The sequence below is a fragment of the Sus scrofa genome, chromosome 4 (assembly GCF_000003025.6).
Source record: "Sus scrofa isolate TJ Tabasco breed Duroc chromosome 4, Sscrofa11.1, whole genome shotgun sequence".
Taxonomy (NCBI): domain Eukaryota; kingdom Metazoa; phylum Chordata; class Mammalia; order Artiodactyla; family Suidae; genus Sus; species Sus scrofa.
In genome coordinates, this window is record NC_010446.5 from 111,383,533 (window position 1) to 111,391,671 (window position 8,139).

An 8,139-nucleotide genomic window follows, 5' to 3' on the forward strand; every position below is an offset into this window, starting at 1 on the left:
ACCAGAACTGGAATGTCCTGAAACAGCCTGAAGCTGGGCAGAGTGGGCACCTGGGAGGGGCCTCCTTGGGGCTGTAATTCTCAAGCTGAGTGTTGAAGGGCTAATAATTAAGTAGATGGAAAGTGGGATTTGCCATGGGGTGGGGGGAGAAGAATAGAAAAAGGGATTCTGGAAGGAAGCAGTATTAATCACAGGCTTCTCCATCAGATCCCCCCTCCCCCTGCCATGTTCTTACACTGATTTTACTCCTGAATGCACACAATCTGGAGTTTGCTCCCCACCCCCACCTGCCCAAAGGGCCCTCTGTCCTCCTCACCTTTCTAGGCCTGTGCAACTTTCAAGGGTTTCCTTCTCATTACTTTTCTCTTAGAGCCAAGATTTTCTAGCCACAGCTCCAAAAATTATCCAACTTGGTTCATGCTTAAATCACCTCCCACATTTAAATATTCAGTAAGGAAGTTCCTGTTGTGGCTCAGTGTAAATTAAATCTGACTAGCGTCCATGAGGACACAGGTTGGATCCCTGGCCTTGCTCAGTGGGTTAAGGATCCAGTGTTGCTGTGAGCTGTGGTGCAGGTCACAGATGTGGCTTGGATCCTGAGTTGCTGTGGCTGTGGTGTAGGCCGGCAGCTACAGCTCCGATTCGACCCTGGCCTGGGAACTTATGCTGTGGATGTGGCCCTAAAAAGCAAAAAAAAATCAGTGTAAAGCATTTAAATATTCATGACTGCCATGAGAGATGGGGTGTTGCTTATGTGACTCCTGTACCCATATTCTTCTTAATCTTGCTTTACCTCCCTATCTTGATATAGGCCTTTAATTGCATGTCGCATGGTTCTAAGCTGGGGGTCAGCAAAGGCTCCTCTGGGGACAGAGCACCTTTGAAGTTTGCAACTCTTCAACTCCGTGTGAGTTGGATGGAAAAGTGGCTGTGGCTGTGTCTCACTACAGTTATTTACTAAAGAGCAGCTGCCAGATTTTTGCCCTTGGTTTGTAGATCCTTGTTCTAAACCCTTCAGCAGCACAGAAATCTTTCTAAAGGGAAAAAAGGTAAAGCAGACAATTTGTTAATGCAACAAATGTCAAAGTCAGGTTTGCTAAGGGAATTATGTATATGTTGGGGGCAATATTCTCACCATGGAATTCTTGGTGCTAGACTACAGGGCCTGGCCCATCTGAGATAGCTGATTTTAAGAAAACAGGTGGGCAACCCTACCCACATCTGTATACGGAATGAGTTGTATAGGTCCTCTCCAGATTTCAGGTGTCTCACAGATACCCACAGAATGTGGGGACCTGCTGAAGTGCAGCAGAATCCGGCAGCCACTGGCTCTGTTAGTTACATTTGCCTCCTGCTCCCTTTACTGCCACTTTGAGAGCATCCCCAGCTCCCTGGAAACCAGCTCCCCAGGGTGTAGTGCTGCACGGCCTGTGGCTTTTCATTACTACTGCGTTTGACAATAACTTGTCAGGAAGTTCCTGAGAAAAAGGACAATCTTAAATTTCACAATCACATGCCTTGCTCGGAGTTGCTCCCCCCTGCCCCCCAACCCGACCCCAGTTTGGTGGGCTGCATATTAGAAAGCCCTTTGTATCTGGGGAAATGTTTTATATAATAGTCTTTTCTTGTTGGACTCCTACTGGTTATATGTTGCACCTAACACATTGGGTAAAGTGTATTTGCTGCTGTCATAAGACCCCTATGAAGCACTGCTTTAAGTTCATTTAGTTTGAGGAGTTCCTGCTGTGGCACAGTGGGTTAAGGATCCAGCATAGCTGTAGCTCTGGAGTAGGTCGCAGCTGTAGCTTGAATTTCATCCTTGGCCCCGGGAACTTCTATGTGCTGCGGGTGCGGCCAAAACAAAAAAAAAAAAAATATTTTGTTTGAGAAGTCTTTGGTTGCAGGGGGAGCAGAAGCCCATAGTATCTTCAACTTAGGCTGTGGCTGAAGCTTGACCTTAAGTTGACTGAACCTTGATTTGAAAGGTGGCTGCTACTTTTTCCCCAGCCCCCCTCAAACAAAACAACCCCCACCAATTAAACTGCAGATTGTTTTCTATAATCTAAGAACTTTAACAAAAAGTAATGTAAAAATTAAGGCAATTCATTAATGGTATTTTATTGTTATTTTTTTTTTTGCCTTTTAGGGCCATACCCACAGCATATGGAGGCTCCCAGGCTAGGGGTCAAATCGGAGCTGCAGCTGCCGGCCTATACCACAGCCACAGCAACGCAGGATCTGAGCTACGTCTGCCGCCTACACCACAGCTCACAGCAATGCTGGATCCTTAACCCACTGAGTGAGGCCAGGGATCAAACCTGCAACCTTGTGGTTCCTAGTCGGATTCATTTCTGCTGTACCACAACGGGAGCTCCCATTAATGGTATTTTAAAGTAAGCTTTGTAGACTTGAAACTTTCCTTAATACCTTCCACTGGGAACTCCTTGACCTTCAAATTCACTGCTTTTCTTAGGGCTCACTATTTCTCATAGAATTCTACTGGATAAAATGTCTATTTTCTGATACTAATTATTTCACGTAAGTGGTATTATATACATTTTGATACAGCTTTGTTATTGATAATATATTTTATAAATTAACATATTTGTACTCTATTCCTTTTAACGATACGTACTTTTTAATGAAACATTAATAGTAATCCAAGTTCATGCTAAAAAACCCAGTTGCTCAATAGGATGTAAAGAATAACCCTCAACAGGTTGCCCACAACCCTTTCACTTAATTCCCTAGAAAACAATTAAAGTTTTGTTTCTTCCCAATTAGGTCAATTCCAGTTTTGCAAGAACTAGTGGCCTCTTTTGGGGGGTGGGGAGGTGTAGATTGTTCCTTTGTATAGGAAAACCAATTGAATGGGCCACAGTTTTTTAACTATAGAAGGCTTAGGAATAGCAAACTTTGCTTCACTCCAAGGAATGAAGCTGCACTGCATGGTGATGAAAAATGGGCTTCTGTAAGAGGCAGAGTTTTATCAGCAGATTTTTCATGGAATGTTATCACCCCTGCCACCACCATGGCCACCCATCAGAGCAGGCTGTAATTGCTGTTACCGGGTATTAGTTGGAATTCCCTGGCCCTTGAGTAAAGTTTGCCTGTAATTCCTATTTCCATGGTCTGGGCAACTCCAAAACCCTTTGAAGGATTGCTGAGATTTCTGCAAGCGGCACATGGAAGTTCCCAGGCTAGGGACCAAGTCGGAGCTACAGCTGCCAGCCACAGCCACAGCAACTTGGGATCCGAGCTGTGTCTGCGACCTATGCTGTAGCTTGCCGAAACGCTGGATCCTTAACCCACTGAGTGAGGCCAGGGATCGAACCCACAACCTGATGGGTACTAGTTGGGTTTGTTACGCTGAGCCACAACAGGAACTCCTCACAGAGCTCCTTTCCTGTGCAGCTGCCACACAATGGAGATGTGACACTCCACCCCTCCCGTGTCCCCACAAGACTCACACAGCGCTTCACCCAGCAGCCCATCTCAGCATCCTTCCCTTAGTTCTCCCCGCCCCTTTCCTTCCAACCTTCTGGTCAGCGGTTCAGCTCTCTTTCAAATATTGCTCTCAGCCCCTGGGGCTCTCATTTCTGTCAGGAAATTATTTCAAATGGAAGTAATTCCCTCAGAGTTTGGGTGCCAACAAAATCACCTCATGCCAGCTGGTCCCGTGGAGACTGAGCTGAGCAGCTGGAGAGGGGAGGTCAGGGCTGAGCAGCACCATCACCAGCAGCGCCACGGCGGCGTCTTGATCATACCTTTGTGGAGGATTTGGGGGTCAGCTGTGGCCCACATGGTTGATCAACGGATATGACTCACATCTTTGGGGATACCCCCAAAGTAGGGAACACTCAGGGGTATTAGTGAGATCTAGCAAACCAGCTGGTAGGAGCTGGAACGTCACATCTGTACAGTAGATGTTAATTTCACCTCTTTCACAACTAGTTTTTGAAGCCAGTGGCAGGCCAGTGATACACCTGTCTTTTGCTTTTTTTTTTTTTTTTTTTTTTTTTAATTTCTTGGGCTGCTCCTGCGGCATATGGAGGTTCCCAGGCTAGGGGTCTAATTGGAGCTGTAGTCACTGGCCTATGCCAGAGCCGCAGCAACACAGGATCCAAGCTGCGTCTGCAAACTACACCATAACTCATGGCAACGCCGGATCCTTAACCCACTGAGTAGGCCAGGGATCAAACCTGCAACCTCATGGTTCCTAGTCGGATTCATTAACCACTGAGCCACGACGGGAACTCCATATACACCTGTCTTTTGAAAGTTAACTGTCAATGGCCTCTGCCAATTTATCTGCTGGTTATTGCTGCCTGTTCCATTTCATCCTGTATCTTGTGACCCTATCTGGGACTAGTCATATTAAACTCTCATCATCCCACTCTTTCCCAGAAATGCTACATTGCTGCCTATCCTCACACTTCATCCTTCATCCTTGACTCAAACACTGTGCTTTCATTTGATAGGCTTTGTTTTCCTACTGCTACGTCTTTGTCCAGCTTTGTCCCTCTGTCTGGAATCCCTCTATTATGCTGACCATCTGGTCTTTTCTAGGAGGAGTCGTCATGTCACTGAACTTACAGAATCTTTTGTTAGTCTCGTACTCAAGGAAAAATCGTGCCTTATTGAAGCACGGTATGTAATGCTTTAAAATCTTTTCAAGTATTTCAAATTTTTAAAATTCACTACTTAAAAAGTATGAAGTGTGTTTTTCCTTTGGTCTTAAGGCCATAGAATACGGGGGAAAGAAGAGCCAGTCTCAGGATCATGTGGGAGAGGCAGATTTGAACGGAATCATTCAAGTTCAATACCAGAAGGTGGCACACTTTTCTCACGGAAAGTAAATGTATTCTTGCTTTGAGGACCCTGTAATATGTGATATTAGATAGATGGAAAAAAATCTTAGTTATGCCCCATTTTCTTTTTGTCTTTTCTAGGGCTGTACCCTGCAGCATATGGAGGTTCCCAGGCTAGGGATCTAATTGGAGCTGTAGCCGCCGGCCTATGCTACAGGCACAGCAATGCTAGATCCGAAGCACATCTGCAACCAACACCACATCTCACAGCAACACCGGATCCATAACCCACTGAGCAAGGCCAGGGATTGAACCTGCACCTCATGGTTCCTAGTTGGATTGTTAACCACTGATCCATGATGGGAACTCCTAGTTATGCCCTTTTTTTAGAGCATAACTTTGAAACTTTTTGCAATACATACTCAGGAAACTCACTGCTGCAAAGGTTTAAAGATCTGGTGGTGGTGTCAATTTCTTAAGAGAAATGGTTGAAGAGACACCTTAACCTAGCGGACTCTAACTGCATAGGAGTGGGGTCTGGAGTTCCCATCGTGGCTCAGTGGTTAACAAATCCGACTAGGAGCCATGAGGTTGTGGGTTCAATCCCTGGCCTTGCCCTCAGTGGCTTAAGGATCCAGTGTTGCCATGAGCTGTAGTGTAGGTTGCGGACATGGCTTGGATCCCGTGTTGCTGTGGCTGTGGCATAGGCCAGCAGTTACAGCTCTGATTTGACCCCTAGCTTGGGAACCTCCATATGCCTGGGTGTGGCCCTCAAAAGACTGAAGACAAAAACAAACAAACAAACCCAAAATGGGAGTTCCCATCGTGGCACAGCAAAAACGAATCCAACTGGGAAGCATGAAATCGTGGGTTCGATCCCTGGCCTCGCTGCTCAGTGGGTTAAGGAGCTGGTATTGTGTGAGCTGTGGTGTAGGTCACAGATGTGGCTCAGATCCTGCATTGCTGTGTCTGTGGTTTAGCCTGGCAGCTGTAGCTCCAATTCGACCCCCAATCTGGAAACCTTTATATGCTGCAGGTGTGGCCCTAAAAAGCAACAAAACAAAATAAAACAAAAAAACCCCCAAAGAACAAAAAAACCAAAAACCAACAAAACAAACAACCTGGTAGTTCCTGTTGTGGCTCAGTGGGTGAAGGACCCAACTAGTACCCATGAGGATACAGGTTCGATCCCTGGCCTTGCTTAGTGGGTTAAGGATCTGGCATTGCTGCAACTTGTGGCATGGGTTGCAGATGTGGCTCAGATCTGGCATTGCTGTGGCTGTGGTGCAGGCCAGTGGCTGCCACTCCATTGCTGTGGCTGTTATCCTGGGAACTTCCATATGCCTCAGGTGCGGTCCTAAAATGAAAAACAAAACAAAACAAAAAAACCCAAACAACCTGATTAAATAATGAGCAAAAGACCTGAAGAGATATTTTTCTGGAAGACATACAGGTAGCCAACAGCCACAGGAAAAGATGCTCAACATTGTTAATCCTCAGAGAAATGCGTATGAAACCACAATGAGATACCACCCCACTCCTGCCAGAATGGGTATCATAAAAAATAACAAAAATGTTGGCAAGGATGTAGAGAAAAGGGAACCCTCATACATTGGAGGGAATGTAAATTGGTGCAGCCATTGTGGGAAACAGTATGGCAGTTTCTCAAAAAACGGAAAATAGCTACCATATGACCCAGCAATTCCACTCTTTGGTATACATCTGAAAAAAATGAAAACACTAACTTGAAAGGATACATGTACCCCAGTGTTCATAGCAGTTTTACAGGTGCCAAGACACAGAAGTCATTTAACATCTGTCCATCAGCAGGTGAATGAATAAAGATGATGTGGTAAATATATAATGGAATATTACTCAGTCATCAAAAAGAATGAAATCTTGCCATTTGCAACAACATAGATGGACTTGGAGGGTATTATGCTAAGTGAAGTAAATTAGAGGAAGACAAATACTGTATCACTTCCACGTGGAATCTAAAAAATACATTAGTGAATGTAATGAAAAAGAAATAGACTTACAGAGAACAAATCAGTGGTTATCTAGGGGAGGGGCAACACAGGGGTAGGAGATAAAAATGTATAGACTATTATGTATAAAATAAACAAGCTATAAGGATATATTGTACACCACAGGGAATACAGCTGATATTTTATTATAACTATACTATTGTGCATCAACTACTTGGAAAGAAAGTCTGAGGGGACAGATCAGAGGGTCCTGCCAAGTTCTGCTGTGATCTGGCACAGAGTTATCTGGCATGATCCTGTATGAGCCTGTGCATTGGGAGCAGGGGTTAAGGGTTTCCCCGAAAGTGCCCATACCCCACCCCCACTTCTGCCAGCAGGCAGGGTGCTTTTCCTTAACGCACATAATCTTTCATCATCTGCACTGTCCAGGGAAGCCGTGACGATCTACATAGAAAGATCTGGGTTCAAACTCATAGGGAACCGCAGTTCTTTATTACCTTTAAACTGCTGTTACAATTTGAATATCAGCAGAGGGAATGTGTTGGCACTGTTTTGCGTCTGGGACGGCATTCTAGTCAAAAGGAAGAACAGTCCGTACAAGGGTGTGGTGACCCTGAGTGTCACTTCAGTCATGACCTTAACCTCTAACAAGGCCACATTTATTGACCATCTTCTGTGTCATACATACCATAGAATTAAGGTATGTATGCAGATGCTACTTAAAGACAAATTTTGGCTTGATCAAACTCTGAGTGCCTGCTAAGTGGCATATTCTTTTTTTTTTCTTTTTTCTTTTTATGGCCTCACCTTTGGAGCTGCAGCTGCCAGCCTACACCACAGTCACATCAACATCGGCTCTGAGCCGCATCTGTGACCCACGCTGCAGCCTGTGGCAATGCTGGATCCTTAACCTCAGTGGCGGGGCCAGGGATCGAACCCTCATCCTCACAGACGCTATGTTAGGTTCTTAACCCACTGAGCCACAACGGGAACTCCTAAGTGGCATAATCTTAACATTAGCGCATGTGTTCTTCATCACTGCCCCAAAGAGGTGGTGGTCACATCTCCATCCTAGACGAGAAAAACAGGTCCGGGGGGAGGTGGAATTCAGACTCAGGCCTGTCTCACTCCCAAGTCCGTGACCACAGGACTGCAGAGAACCGTCCTTTGCTGGAGGCGTTCAGGTCTGCACCCTTGCTTTAGTACCTGGTCATAAATAAAGGGAAGCCCTCAGGGAGAAGTCGTACACTGGTCCTTTCCCCTCGGTTTTCTTTCCTGGGAAGAAGCTGACAGATTTCTGCTGGGATCTTATCTGAAATTTTAAAGAATAGACAACATTC